The following is a 15,906-nucleotide window of genomic DNA, read 5'->3' as shown; positions in this document are numbered from 1 at the left end:
AGGAAGAGAGGCTGATGGTGGGAGGCTGTTAAAGAGTGAACCTCTAGAGACAGCAGGCTAGCAGAAACCTCTGGAAGTGAGCATGGCCAGGTTGGTTGATGGGCAATAAGTAATGTGCAGTGGCACCCTCTGGGAGGAGAGAAGAGCCATGAATTGTGCAGAACTATATGGACTTCTGTAAAAGTAAGAATACTGTGCATGACAAATGCCCTGGGGAGAGGAGGAAGCAGAAACTGGGAAATATGAATGAGGAATTTTGTTGGGTCTTATCTTGGGATTACAGTTCTTTAGGTTATTCAGCAAGGAGCAGTTAAACGTCTCTTTCCTGTAATCTGATAGATACCTCTGAGCAGGTAAGATCTCACAACTGCAGTATCTGGCTGAGAGAAGAGAAAAATTGTTAATATGAAGGACATCTGATGGCTCTGCACTAGGCCCATGGGAAGTCTCATAGGGAAGGGTTTTCGCCTCTCCAGTTCTCTCTCAAATTTCTGTTCCACTGCTGCCCTTCCCACAACAGGAGGGAGGGTGTTCCTGAGACAGCAAAATTCATTTCATCCGTGTCACGAAAAAGCTCTGGACTGGCTCTTCTGAAGGGGTTTCAGATGTATGTTTCACTAATCAGATACAATGACTACTCTGTGAGACCGTGGACCCCTTCAGGCTCTATAAGTCTTAAGGAGACCAGCCTGGAAATGGGAAGACTCTTGGGGGACAATTAGAATAATGACATTTGTATTTAGGTCCAGAAAGTATCGCCTTGTAAAACAAGGCTTATATCAAGGAAGGTGATGGATGTACAATGCGTGCATAGTTAGGAACTCCTTGTTGTAGCAGTAGCCTGAGGAGAGCTACTCCCTAGAAGAGCGACAAGGCTGGATCGGGTGCAGTAAGTGGCCAGAAGCCCTCTGTCTGCAGCTCTGTGGACAGGACAGATGAACATTGTCCATGATATCCTGCCACAAAGCAAGCCTTAGCACATTGCTCTGCCGGTGGAAGAAGAGTGTTCTGAAGGAATGACCCTGTGGCAGGAGGAGTGTATCCGTGAAACTTCAAATTGTCACTTAATGTGTTTTGTGCCAGAAGCAGTTCTGTAATGTTGTTCTTTTTGTCTCCAGATGCCCTTCCCCTCAGCCGAATTTTCCTGTTATGCTGGTGTCCCTCTTGGGGTTGATTCCAGCAGCAGCAGATACTGACTTGGGTTGGAGTGAAGAGCTAACCAAGCACTTCTTTGCAGTGGTTTCCATCTGATACTTTCAGTGTTTGACTGAAAAATTGTCATGATACAAATTCAATGAGCCTTTATGTTTTGCAATCACAGGTTTGGACGTGTGACTTTTTAGCGATTAGATATGTGAAATGCTTCTACATAGCTTTACGCAGAGATTTGAGAGAGGACTGTTAATGGATTTGAAAGAGAATGACTGATTTATCCAACTGTGTTTTTACTAAAGATTTCTGATACGCTGCCATTAATATTTCATTCTATTTTTACCAAATGAATGGTATAACTAGGCAGCTGGTCTGTAATTATTTGTAAATGCTGCAGAACATGCAGTCACCCAGCTGCCTATGGCTGCGTGCCATTGGGAAGGCAGCAAGGTGGTGACACGCTGACTTCCTTGAGACGGACAGGTTTTTGCACTGGCTAGGTGCTAAAAAGCACAAGTCATCAGAAGTACTCTTTGTTGCATTCTCTGAATTGTTCTTAATCTCTAACACATTGCAGCTCTGCCTGCGCAGTGATGTGCATGGTCCAAGCAGACATGTTTCTCTTGATAACACGGTGACTCTGGGTTCCTTTGAGGAAAAGGGCCAGACTGCTTCAGTCGCTTATCTCTTTTTCTAAGCAAAATGCACCTCAGCAAACATAGGGTTTTGTAGCAGCATTCTCCCTTCATTTGCATTTTTATCGTATCTGGAAAACAAAATTTCAAATAACACTTAAAGAACCATTCCTATGTGTTGGTGAAAGATATGAGGAATCTAATTTAAATCCAATTTCATCTGGCCCATGCTTGCTTTTAGTGTTGCTCTCATGCTTGCTTTATCTGTTCCAAAACTTGCTGAAATTGTGTTGAATTGCTGCCTTTCTTCCCTTCTCTCTATTTTACACTTGTGTTTTTTTCTGACACTGTTTTTAAAAGGAGCAGTGCAGAGGACTATTAGGACTACTAATAGGACAGGATAAAACCTACTGACTTGAGTGAAGCACTTGAATTATCTCCAGACTGCCGCTTTTATTGACAAAAGAGTATGCTAATAGATAAAACTGTAAGTCCTGCGTACTCCACTATGCTGTTCATAATGATGGGAAAAACGTAATTGAAAGTACACTATTTTTTTCCTGTACATACTGATTTTATGTTTTTGTAGAGCAGACACAGTGGTGCCACTCTTTTTGCTGAACACCAGACGAGACCATCAGGTGTGTTTTTGATCTTTACATTACCCCTGCAGAATGGTTTTGTCTTCAGCAAGAAGGCAAACTGTGAGACATGTGGTTTGGGGAAGGGGAGACTGTCCTTTTGTCCCACAGTGTAAAAAACTCTGGATTGCAACTGTGGCAAGATGTTCAGTAAATCCTGGGTATGGAGCTAGAACTAGTAGCTGCCAGTCTTGAGATGTAATACGAAGTCCCCTAACAAACCTTTGCCAGTTATTTTTTGCTGTGGGATCTGCTGAGCTGAACAAGGCTGAGAGGGAAAACCTGAGGAAGGCAGAAATCTTGTTAAGAGATGTTATTTTACCTTCTGGTCACTCTCACCAGCAAATACATGGTTGTAAGCAGAAATGGAATAAAAGCTCCATTGGCTGCTGAGGCTCCTGCCAGTCCATCCTGAGCACCTTTTGGAGTGGAGACTTAGTCTGATTCCAGATTGTCTGATATAAGCGTGTGAGGAATGGGATGAGAACAACAAATAGCTTGTTTTCATCTCTGATTGAAATCAAAATAAAATGCTGTACCAGAGACGACGGGCTAGTGCAACTCATTATGTTGTTCAGACCTGCTTTGTTTTTTCACTTTTAATTGTATGACAGAGCAGCAGGATGTTTATAGAAGTGTAAGAGGCTTCCAGAGATGAGCTCTGGCAACATATGTGATCCTGGATATGAAAAAGCAGAACTGAGAGATTTGTACATGAAAAATCTAGTGTTACGATGCCTACTTTTCTTTATCTATGCCTTCCATCATTTCTGACTTATGAAAGTTATTTCTCTGTGTTAGGTTGCTTGGTGTGGGTGTACCAGCAGACCAGAATACCCAAAGGATTAAATATCTGTACTTGATGCTTAGCAGGCAAGTGAGATTTGTGAGCTAGTGACTTGCTTGCACCAAGTCCCCTCTTGGGCGATGTCAGGTTCCAGGGCTGATGATCTAGCACTTTTCATGATCTCTGCATTAACAAAAACAAAACACAATATTGTGCTTCTGAACACAAATGCGTTCTTAATAGACCAACCCTTCATTTCAGTGTTTCTGTGAGACATGGGATCACTGTCTGAATTGCTTTGACAAAAGAAAATCAAGTGTTTTTTTTTGTTGTTTTGTTTTTTGTTTTTTCTTGTTTTGTTTTGCTGTGTTTTCAACTAGGGCTTTACTAATTAAGCAGCAATTTAGTTGCTTACACTTTGAAGTTTCATTCATTACCTGTCCTGTGTTAAGTCAACAAAAGGCTACATCTAAGGCAGTGAGTCTCAGGCCATCGTTTTTTTGGCTGCCTAATTAAATGTAATTACTTTATTTTGTGCCAGGGTTCATACTTGTAACATTGCCTTGTAATAATTTAAATTGTATGTATGCTGCAGGGGGACTGTTTGACGCCAGAGAGGAGACGTTCCTGTTGTCCTTCCTTGCAATAGCATGCAAGTCAAAAGTACAGAGACGTCATTTTCCTACCTACTTATTAGCTGCCCTACAGGAGAAGCTCACCAGTAAGGCACTCATTTTATATGGACAGGATGTCTAACGGACCCACTATTGTACCTAAAAATAGCCTGCATTCAGGACATGCTGGGATTAGCCACAGAGGGAATCCTAGACATTTAAAAGTCAGTGACCTTCCCATGGCACACGAGCTTTGCATCCGTTCTCTTTTATTTTATAATTATGACAGATCAAAAGCATTACACTGCCACTCATTATCTCTTTAGAGGGATTTGAAGAATTACTGTCCTCTTGACAAGCAAAATACTCCTGCTGCTTCTATTTGTTGAGATCAAGCAGTAAATACCCCTCAGACAGCAAAATCACCTGCATTTCATTTTTCCCCTCACGGATTAAGAAAAAGGTTGTTGCAGGAAGAGTAAATGAGCAGCCCGATGCAGTTAATGAGCTCTGGTAAAGCTCCTGACCCATGGAGTAAGTACAAACCAGCCTGAATTTTGAGCCAGACTTCAATGATTAATAATATGGTAAATCTAGTCTCTCTGGTAGTAATAATAGGGGTCACCTTTGGCTCTTTGTTGGCCACTGAAATGAGCGCATCTTCATGGTATGTCAGAGCCCTCCCTTTTCGTCAATGGTGCCAGCAGGTCTACGGCGAAGCAGTTAAACCTAATGTGAGATCTCAAGTCTCTCAAGCTGCATTCAAGTTTGAGGGGGGGGGGGGGGGGGGGGCGCGGGGGGAGAGGAAGACCAAACAACTTCTGGCTTTCTAAGAGCTAGATAATTTGTGGAGTGTTTGGAGGAACATCACAAAGAATACAAATGGAAAAACAATTAATCAATTTAATGTAAGGGACGGATGGGACTGTTTCTTTCCAGAAATACTGTCATATCAGTATTTGAGTACAAGCAGGAAGCAAGATTTCATTTATAATATATTCAGTTCAATATAAAATGTCTTGGTGAGGGGAAGACCCTAAAAGTTTGCGGCAGTTTTTCAATTTGTGAGAAGCAGCAAGATAAAAATCAAACATGCATGTATTTGCTGTGGCTTTTTTTTTTTCTTTTTCTTAACACTCTTAAGAAAACCTGATTCCTTATACATACTGTTTCAGTTTAGACACCTTTGGGGATTATGCCTGAGCTAATTTTTTAGCTCACTGAATGTGCTTGGCATCTAGCTCACTAAGTTTATCCTATCTGTGACTGAGAGCACATGTCACAGTGGGAGATATTAGGAAAATGTTTGCTCTTTGATTATGGCACCAGGGCATCAGGATTTAAGTTTAAGTGATGTGGGAGTAGGGGGAGAGGAGACTGTATTTTTATTTGATCCTGTCTTATGTTTAGGACCCCATTATATGTCTTGTCAAGCATACGTTTTATATGAGGGATGAGCATATTCATCTCCAAAGAGCAGGCTAGGCAGTATGAAAAGCATTTCAGTTTTGTCCCAGTAGGTACATAAGCTAAACCATGTAATTTACATTTCTCTTTTAACTTGCATTTACACCCACTTACATCTGCTGATGGCAGAAGCTTATTGAGATAGGGAGTCCATCAGTCTATGTTCAATTTTAGATGTAGGGGTATCATTAATGATTAACTTCTTCTCATCGAATATCAATTTAAATCAGATCCATTTAAATTTATTTAGAACAGCCAGGTGCAGATGTGAAGTTCTATGACTCAGGCCCACCACAGCAGGCTAAAGTAAACAAATTCATTTAAGGATGAGGTAAGCTTCCAGAAAGATTGTGCTAATGTCCCCTGACTGAAAAGGCAAAAAGTCAAAGACACCAACTGTGAGCATGGTTCAGTGGGAAAGGAACATGGAGCTGTGCCTGCTACTGATGAAAAAGCCCCAGATGCATGGAAAATACTGCTGCCCTGATTCTGCCTCTTGTGAAGCCCTTTAGTGCTATGCTGGCAGTATCAAACTTAGTGCAGAGAGACTAAATTCTGCGTTAACAGAGTACTGGAGAGCTCTCCAACTTCATAGTAAATTTGTTTGGGCTGCTAGAATCGCAGGCCCCTCGTTAGATGTGTCTGCCCCTACAGAGGTGGTGGGTTGTTGAAATTCAGTTGCAGAAGCAGAGCTTGTGGTCTGTAGTGAGGCTGGAGCAGGCTGAGATTGCCTACCATCCTGCTCTGTTGGACAGGCTGCCTTAGACGGGCAGAGCTATGTAAAAATAAAAAAAAAAAAACAAAAAAAAAAGGGAAAATCTAAGAACTACTGTAAAATGTAACCTGCTTTGTGCTTTCTTCCCCAGACTAGAAGAGACCTGTCTTAAGAAAGATGGAGATGGCCCCCATCTTCCTTCCGCATGCTGCTCTGCCAAGGTACAGGACATCCCAGTCTGGCTGTATTCTGCCAGAGAATTACAGCGGAGGGGAACTTGTACACTACAACAGAAGCTTAAAAGAAAGAAATCATCTGTGTGAGGATTTTGAGCTGTTCATTTTTTGTTTTGTTTTCATGCAAGACAAAAAGCATGACCCAAGTCACTAAGTATTAAGCAGCATATAAAACAAATGAATGAACAAACTTGGAAATGTTCACTGTCGTAAACCTCAGTGCTTTCTGGTGCATGTTTTACTGCATCTTATATTAACGATTAGGTTTTAGAATGTTTTTGTGGCTGGCATTCGAGATTTACTTCCTATCAGACAGTTTCAAGCACAGCTGCTTCTTGCCATAATGCTCTAAGTGGGCTCTTGCAGGAGGACTGGCAGAGACCCAGAGGCACCACTGATGCCAGCATCTGCGTGGCTGCAGAGGTGTGTCCAGAAGTGGTGTGTCTGCTAAGCTCAAGAGATGATTCCCGGTGAACTTTCAATTCCTACTTCACTTTTTCTGCTGTGCATGATTTTGGAGATCTTTGTCTTACTTCCCTGAGTTACTTCTTTTCCAGACTGGAGGGACAGCCTGCACTGTTGTTTCTTACCTGGGAGCTGATCTGTGCTTTCTGATAAGACTTCCATGATTTTTCTCACCCCCCTACCCTAGCAGAATTCTGTTGTATCATTTCTTGAGACAAGGAGACCAGAATATTCAGGCTGTGGTTAAACAATGGCTTTAGATGTTGGCAGAATAGTGTTCTTGGTTTTGTCTGCTGTTTCCCTCCTAGGAACTACTAATTCCTAATATTTGATTGTTCTTTTAACTATTGAATATTGAGATGATATTTTTGTGGACCTCGTGAATAGAACATTAAGATTTGGTAATGGTCAGCTCAGATCTTATCGTTTCTGTGTATGTAGTTAGAAAACACCACGACCACCACCCCCGTATATCATTTTACATACCAATGTTTGGTCGAAGTACTGTTTGGCTCCCTTAACACTACCCACTGACTATTACCCACCATTATGTTTGAAAGAGTTATTTGGATCTAGCATGAAATTGTGAGGTCCTAAGAAATCTCTCCACCAGCTGTGTTCTTGAGAGAAGCAGTCGCATTTTCTCATGATAGGTTGCTGGACTTTGTATACACAAGATGTGAAGTCAACATCCAGATTTTTTTTTTTTTTTTGCTAGGAGCCAATGAGGCTCAACTTGAACATCAAAAATACTAAAACAAAATACTTCCAGCCCCTGTGTCCTGTTATCAACAGATGGTATTGATAGTCTGTTCCATAGTAAAACAACAAAGGTCTAACCAGGATCTTTAGCAAATTGCCAGTGCAGATGAAGGAAGGGAAGATAGAGGATGAAGAAAAATGGTGCCTTTAAAAAGAAAGGAAGGAAAGCAGCTATAATGTAGGTGAATTCAATTTTCTTGTATATGCATCAAATGGCCCTGAGTCTGTTGCTGTTTCAAAAGGGGAACTACGGATTTCATTTTTGGGGGGAGTTGTTTTTTGCTTTTGTTTGTTTGTTTGTTTTTGTTACAAAATCATTGTCTAAGTGGAGCTTTGTCTTCCTGTCAACTCCAAAAATGTGATTTAAGGGCCACATTTCAGAAATTCAAGGCAAAATGCCATCCCCTAGCCTTTAGAATAGGGAAGGCAGTGCTGCAGGGTCTACAGACTGGGAAGACTGACATAACAGCAGGACAGATAAGGTTTGTTGTGTTTACCAGATCTAGCCAATGCTCTGATAAACATCACATAGCTGGGAGGAGGCAGTGGTGCATCTGCGAAGGCAAGTTGTCTCACATTTATTGAGTTCTTTGAGGGAACCCCCATTGTTCATGTGTCCCCTGGCTCCCAGTTAATATAGATTTCTTTGGCAGCTAAAGGCATTATGGAATGTGAGGAAAGGTCTTTAAATCATGAATAATTAATTAAAAGACACGAAAAATCAAGTAGGAATTAGTAATCAGCTTTCAGAAAAGAGAGGGATCACCAGCAGGCAGTGCAAAGATTTCATGTGTTCAGTATACTTGGAAATGAGTGGGAGCAGGTGAACTATATAGTGACGAAGTGTGTTGGTGATAGCAAGCGTTTTGGGGGGATAGTGTTACAGACCAACTACAATGGGCTGAAAAAGCAGGTGGTGATTAAATGACTCATGACAAGACATACAAAGGAATTAAAGTGGAGGAAGTGCTCACATCCTTACCCTTTCAAAGAGAAGCCCTAAACTGACTCTTTCTATCTGTATTATAACTAATGGTGCCATGAAAGCATTGGCTGAGTGCAGTAGCAGTTGAAGGAGGAATTCAAATATCAGAAGTGGAGACCACCGTAATGCTACGAATCTGATGCAGGTCTGTGTAGACCTCTGGTCTCTTCATCCCCAAAAGAATGTGGGTGACTGGAGAAAGCACAGAGAAGGTTGATGGGATGATCAGAGGTCTGGCGTGACTTCTGTGTGAGGAGTGACTAAATAGGAGGACTCATCAGCCTAGAAATAACAGTCAGTGGAGGATATCATAGAATGATATGAAATAAGGAGTGTCGTAAAGAGGGTGACCAGCAGTTCAATGCCAGTACAAACCTTATTTTTTTTTTTTTTTTTATTTTCACTTTGTAACCAGGTTTTCTCATTCTGATCAACATCTCCAAGCTTGGGCTCGGTCTGCCAATATCTTCTGCCTCATGAGTGATGGCACTGCAGAGTGTGGAATGGATCACAATCAAAAAGCTGGTCTGTACAAGCGTTTTAAGGTACAGTGCATACTTTAAAAACCCATTAGCTAAAATGCTGTCTGTACTTTTATGCAGTAGAATATCAATGCATCAGCCTTGGAGTAGCTGTAGAAGAAAGTACTTAATATTGAATTTTCTTGCCCTTAAACATGAATTATAATGATGATATTTTGTGGCTTTGCGTTTTACAATACAACTCTAAAAATACTACACAAACACTTTAAGATTCTTTCCTTATGATTGTAATGTCTGCCTTGGCAAATGGTGTGCATTATAAAGATATATTGTAGCTGTATTGAAGGTACATGTTACACAAAAAAAGAACTCATTAAAAACAGATGTTGCATTAATTGTAAATGTATGTTCTTTTTGAAAACTGAAATTGCTCTTAAAGCACCTATCAAAAAGTCCAAGTAACAACCCCTGTTGTGTTCATGCATTCCATCTTCCACATTTTTGTAGGGGAAAAAAATCCAAAACAATTTAGAGGCTCTAGCTGTAATGCTGCTGTTTTATTTTTGATACTTTCAAATAACTAAATACTGCAAGTCAAATTTTGGTGCGTCGCATGAGAAACTCTGCATTCTCTCTATATATTCTCTCTTTAGCATCTCAAATTTACTAGTACGTGTGAGAATAACTTCAGAGAGATGTTTGTGTATTTAAGAGCAAGGTGGTGCATGGAGATCTGAGGAGAAATTCTGAAGACTAAGATTAAGTATCTTAACTACACACCCTTGAGGTTGTGATAATTCAGAAATATGTCTTGGGGGAGTTATAAAGAAATTTTTTCAGGTATAAAGTAACACTAGTAAACAATGCTGAGCAGAATTGCTGAAAATACTGAGTCCATTTAATCTGCACAAGCAATCCTTTGAAATCCAAGAAACAGATATAACACGGGTTGCTGTAAAAGTGGGGTGAGAATGTGCCAGATCTCTTAGGTAAACAGTCCGCTCACAGTGAGGCAGACTAGATATTCAACATTTGACATAAAAACAGTACCTTCATAAGTGCCTCTAGTACCACCAACAGTGCCTGATCTAGTTGGTCTCTCCATGTAACTGATGGTACTCAGTCATGTGGTTTCTGCTTACTCAACCCCCTTCCTTGATCCATGCTACTCTGCATACATTACTGTTTGCTCTGATGAACTGTAATCGTCAGACTCTTGATTTATGTTACTTTGAATGTAGTTTCTTGTGCTGTCCTGCAGCGCTATAACCACTGCAGTTTTCTCCCTTGATGTCTCTTGGGCATCTCTAGTGCTACTGCCCAAATTCTTCTGTAACTGCTGATTTCCAGTGCAACCTTTTTCAGTTTTTAAGGTTTTTGTACTTCAAGTTGTCTGTGACATAAGGTACTCTTTCGTGTACTCCCAGTCACCAGAAGGCCATGTTGCCATCCAGAGAGACCTTGACAGGCTGGAGAGGCAAGCTGAGCAGAAGCTCTTGATTTTCAACAAGAACAAGATGATATAGGGTCAGGAGCACCTTCCCTATATGGACAGGCTGAAAGGGCTGGGACTGTTCAGCCTGGAGAAAGGGAGGCTAGGTGGGGATCTCATCAATGTCTATAAATACCTAAATGAAGGTTGCAAAGTGGATGGAGGCTCTTTTCAGTTGTGCCCAGTGACAGGACAAGAGGCAATGGGTACAAACTGGAACACAAGAGGTTCCATCTGAGCATCAGGAATCACTTTACAGCATGGGTAATGGAGTGCTGGCGCGGGTTGCCCAGAGAGGCGATGGAGTCTCCTTCCTTGGAGGTATTCAAAAACTACCTGGATGTGGTCCTGGGCAACCAGCTCTGTGTGTCTCTGCTCGAGTAGAGGGGTGACCCCCGGAGGTCCCTTCCAACCTCAGCCATTCTGTGACTGGGTCCCTCTTTCCTGAGTGGGTTTCAGGCTCTATTTTGAACTCCTCAAGTATGTTCACAGCGCTGTCTAGGACCACTTGTCACCTCCTTATCTTCCTGATATGACTGAAAAACAAACAAAGAACAGTTTACAAGTATATTTCCTACAAATTTACCTTTTGGGCTACATTCAGTTATTCTAAACTAAAGCGTATGAAAAGTTGTGCTGATGCATAATGGCTGAAAGTTTGGCCTGTTTCTAGGTGAACACTGAGCAAACTTTATTGCAGAATGATGCAAGCATTTATAAGATGCTCCTTTTTATGAACCATGGAAAAGCCAGAGATGACCTACTCCAAACAGAGACAGAACAGAAAGACGACCGTTTAGCTATGGGCTTTTTTATTATTATTATTATTTTATTTTATTTCCTCATCTTTTCATTGCAGTTAATCTCTGTCTTGAAGACAAAGGTGTTTCTGCAGAGCTGTCTGTAGTTAGATGCTTGATCACAGCGTGAATGTACATACAGCCAGTATTTCAGGACATTACACTGGGGTAGATGCTGCAATTAGTCACTGCTGTGCTTTGCTGCTTTGGCAGCTGCTGGGGATGGTTAGTGATGGCATTGCTCTAGGCTGGGAGGGAAGTGAGGGAAGAGCTTATTCCAGTAAGTGACTTGCCTCCTGTTTGTAGCTTGGCCCACTGCATCTTGCCAGACACACAGGCTCCTCCAAGTACTTTCACAATCATCTCTTGTCTCTTCAATTACCACTTCCTCCTCCCCCTGCCTCTCTCTTCCGTTTGACCTCCTAGTAATTCCTCCGGCGCTAGCTCAGGACGGTGCAGTAGGCTATACTACCCCTTCCAATTAAAGATGTAAGTATGTGGCACGTTAGAAGTTACCTAACAAGCCCCTAAACTCCCTTTAAATGAGAGCCCGCTGTCTCATTGATCTTGCCCGACCCACTTTGAATCCCAAATTTTCATAGGCTGCAGTTAGCTGTCACAGCAATTACAGGTTTTTGGAACTCCGCTGTTGTTTGCTCGCTTCGTGCTGCCAGCCAGTAGTAGTAGGCTTATATGTCCAGATTTAGATACAGGCTGAATTTCCCAGGTTCACATATTGCACTTGGGGTTTATTTTTAATTCATAAAGACTACTTGATGTAATGATCAGCAATCAAAGAATACACAATTATCACTCTTGCAAACTTTCCTGTGCCTCAGTAATTAAACCAACAAATTAGTTAAAGGCTCCAATGCGGAAGGAGAGTGGTAGACTGTGGTCAAGACACACATTTACGGATTTTCCCTTAAGCTGCTTTTCTTGAGGAAGCTTTGATAAAGACCATATGATATCAATTATCATTAACTCTGTGTGGTTTCTCTGCATTTGGAGCTCTCAGACGTTAGTAGACAGGAGCCCTGCGTTAAGTCTTTAATGTATAACTGGTATTTATGCTGCATAGCCTATTCTCATTTTGATTTGTCAGCTGACATTTGAAAGAGACGATTTAAGACAATTTATATGCACAGACTGTGGCCTGTTGTGCTGAGTGACACTTCCTCCTCTGATCTGATTTGACAGAGAGCTATTCCAACAGCAGCAACAACATATTTTAAATGCCAGATTTTAAAACAAACATTTTAATTATATCTCATGTTCAGTTGCTGCCCCAAAAAACCTGAAGGATGCGTTTTGTTAAGGTGTCACTGCCTGAGCTTGACAACAAAGTCAGTGTGATTTAACAAACTGACTCAAATCCTCTCTTCAGAGAACACACTCTATATGAGTCCCTAAACATCAAAGTCTCTTGTCTTGAGCTCTGTTCTACAGTCTGTCAGTGTGAGCCTTCCTTTACAGGCAGCAGAAGGAATTCAGCAAACATGTAGATGTGATTCATTCTTAAGATCTTCAAATATGTGGATGAGTCACTGATAAGTACATGTAAGTTGTGCTGACCAGATTTAGAGTGTAGCATCCAGCACTGGAAATTACAGGATGTAGTTGGGAACAGATGAGGGAGCCTGAAAACTCTTATAATCGAGGAAGTACATATGAAAATCTTTAGCAAGCTAGAAAGTTCATTTGACTGGAGAAAAAAAAAAAAAAAAAAAAAGTGCACATAACTTATTTTACTGGGATTTACAGACGAGTTTAGGCCTGATAGCTCACAACTTCTCTTTGCTCCTTTTTCAGGTGGGGGTTTCCAACATTTTCTGGGGGGAGGAAAAAACTCCCAGCTCTTAAGATGTCCTAGTTCTGTAGCTGTTTGAAACTAGATGGGCAATATTGGCTTGTATTTTAGCTGAGCTTTATGCCCACATCTGATCAGAGACTGTGAGATGGGCAGTGAGGGGACTGTAGCATGAAGGCAGATAACCAGGAGGCAGAAATGCATGCCTTGAAATTTTTTTCTTGACCTTCTATTTACATGTCAAAGCCCTTGGGTTGCTGAGTTGCTTCATATGCAAGAACAACACAATTTCAGGGAGAAGGAAGGTTTGTGTTTGAACACGCCATGTTCTCTCAGGCCCTATTCTTCAGCCTAGACAGTGAAACCCTGCAGCATTTTAGACCCTTCCAGGCAGAGAAATCAACTTTTGACTCCCAAGAGAAATTTGGAGACTTCAAATGACACACTTCTGGATCACCTGAGTTAATTTGACTGACAGGTACATGAGGTTATCACATATTGCTACTTATCTTTCTGACTTAGCACATCATTTTGGGGCAGGTCTATGTTACTGAGCCTTGTGTTGTGTTTTAATTTTCTACTTAGGACTTCTCTTCTGTTTATCTAATGCCTGCTTGGCTTTCTTTAAAGCTACCACAGTCAGTGTGAAACAGTACAGGTGTTTTTTTCAAGTGTCATAACATAAAATTTGTATGTGTTTTGCAGCTACAAAATGTGCAATAAAGCAGCCCGTTAAGCAGCCAAATTCCTGCTAGATGTAAGCACACAGCAGGGCTCCACCTGCACAGCAGGCCTGGACTTGACCTTGTGATTTTACACACTGATTCATCACAAGGATATTTGGCTGGGATGTTGCTATAATCATAGTGTAATTGGAAAATCCTCTGATGTTCAATCACCTTTAACCACCTACTCTTGTATCTAGATACGAGCAAACATCTTCAAGGACAGCAAAGGGAGGTTTCCCTTTCCTATGAATAAATGTTAAGCAAGTTCCATTTTTTTCTCAGAAACTTTCAGAACTTTAGGGTTATTGGCTGTTACAATCAAAACTAATCAACAGCTTTATAAAAAGCTATTACCCTTTGTCTAGACATCATTTAAAATAGTGGTGCCACCTAATGCTTACTCTTTTTCCACATTTTCCGTCTTTCTTTTCCCCAGTCACTTCTTAATGATTAATCTGAACAGCTCATAATCTCGATGCTCAGTTTGGGAGTTTGCATTTTAACTTAGTGTGCTCAGTATTTCTTGCTTAGCTGTTTAGACATGCTTATCCTATATTGCTAATTTTTGAGACTTTCTCAACAAAAAGTAGTGAGAGCAAAGCCAGGTACAGATTTATTTTCTTCCTGCCTGTTTTTCTATAACAGGGTTTACACTGAATTAAATAGAAATGCAGAGCTTGTAAGAACCCCTTATTTCTGCTGCAAAACTCTAATTATCTCAGTATCCTCTTACCCTGGCATGATGTAAGTCTGTGGCATGCGGCGTGAGCTTCATAGATTGCAGGTTTCTTTAGCAACCCCTGATAACAAAGCCTTGCTTTTTTGCTTCGATTGTTGCTAATTTCAAATTTCAGACTATTTGCATTAAATTTAACATTCTAGTCTTCATGTGGAGCACATAATGGGTTCATTATGAGACAAGAGTTTCATCCCTCAAAAGGAGTGGAATTCCAAAATGATGCTAAACTCATGATGAGACTAAGATGAGTGGTGGATCTCAGGGTACCTTCAAAGAGTGATTGGCAATGTAGCATTGGAAGAAATTGAGAGAAGCAGAGAGAAGATTAAAAAAAAAAAAAAAAATCATCAGCCACTTGGAAACTGCTCTGTGTCATAAGAGCTGTGATGGGCAGCTCAGAGGAAAACCCAGACAGGAGAGATGAAAATTTCCACTGGCAATCTGAGAACAAGACAGTTTGGAATGCATGCCCGTGTTTAACAGAGGCTGGGCCCTGGCTTAAACACAGTCCTCGCTTAACCAAATCAAGCTAAGAAAAGCTTGCAGTGCTCAAGACATGCAATTTCTGAGCATAGTTAGTGTTGTAGTGAGAGCTGCTAAAGAAACAGAAATTTAAATACTTCAGAGCAGCAGAAACTCTGTGTTATCACTGAGTAGTTTAGCTATTGAAAAGGATTTGAATTCATGGGAATAAATCATTTCCCATCAAAACTGTTCATGAATTACCTCAGTCTTTCGATTCTAATAGCGGATTAAGTCAGGAAAACATTCTTGCATCAATCTAGCATTGCTACTGAGGCAGCAGCATTTAGTGAGGCTAGGAATTACTTATATTTACCAGGGTACATCTTGACCATTTATTGAGCTTACAGTTAGATATTACTGCATTTTATTAATCTTCCTCAGCAAAATATGCTGGAATTATATTTGCTTGCCCTTTGTCTAGACTTTTACCATTTACACAGAGCCATCTCCAAACTCAATATTATGCATGCAGAGTATTTCAAAGCAGTACTCCCAATCTGCTGGGTTTAGGCAATGAAATTCAGATGGGTTACAGTATCCACAACCTGCTAGGTTTAGGCAATGAAAGCCAAAGAGAATATAGAAATTCATAGCAATTCCATCATCTCTGCTCCTTAAGCTACAACATATTGGGATATACCCTCCAGTGACCTTTGTTCACTTTTCAGGTTCTCATGAAACAATACTGAAAAGGATGGGGGAGTTAGCTTTAAAAACAGTGTTAGTTATGTGGATTTAGCATCCTGATAGTGTGTGGTCTGGATGTGGACACTGGGAATCTAAAAATATGGTGCTGTTTTAAAGACGCCTGTATTATAGAAAACATGCCATCAAACTTCTAACTCACTTGGACCATCTAATATATAGTCAC

General features: G+C 40.9%; 1 long non-coding RNA gene across 7 annotated transcripts in view; it reads left to right on the top strand.

Annotated features, from left to right (window-relative positions):
• Nucleotides 1–15,906, top strand: part of LOC137859677 (uncharacterized) — a 53,762-nt gene that overhangs the window by 25,259 nt on the left and 12,597 nt on the right. For 6 of the 7 annotated variants that reach the window (XR_011098460.1, XR_011098458.1, XR_011098461.1 and 3 more), the window contains 2 exons: nt 6,163–6,232; nt 8,875–9,004. This is a non-coding gene — a long non-coding RNA (uncharacterized lncRNA). Of the gene's footprint in view, nt 1–6,162; nt 6,331–8,874; nt 9,005–15,906 lie in introns of all 7 variants that reach the window. The other variant, XR_011098462.1, reaches the window with a different exon arrangement.

Source organism: Anas acuta, chromosome 7 (assembly GCF_963932015.1).
Source record: "Anas acuta chromosome 7, bAnaAcu1.1, whole genome shotgun sequence".
Lineage (NCBI taxonomy): Eukaryota > Metazoa > Chordata > Aves > Anseriformes > Anatidae > Anas > Anas acuta.
This window is presented reverse-complemented; position numbering and strand designations above follow the sequence as displayed.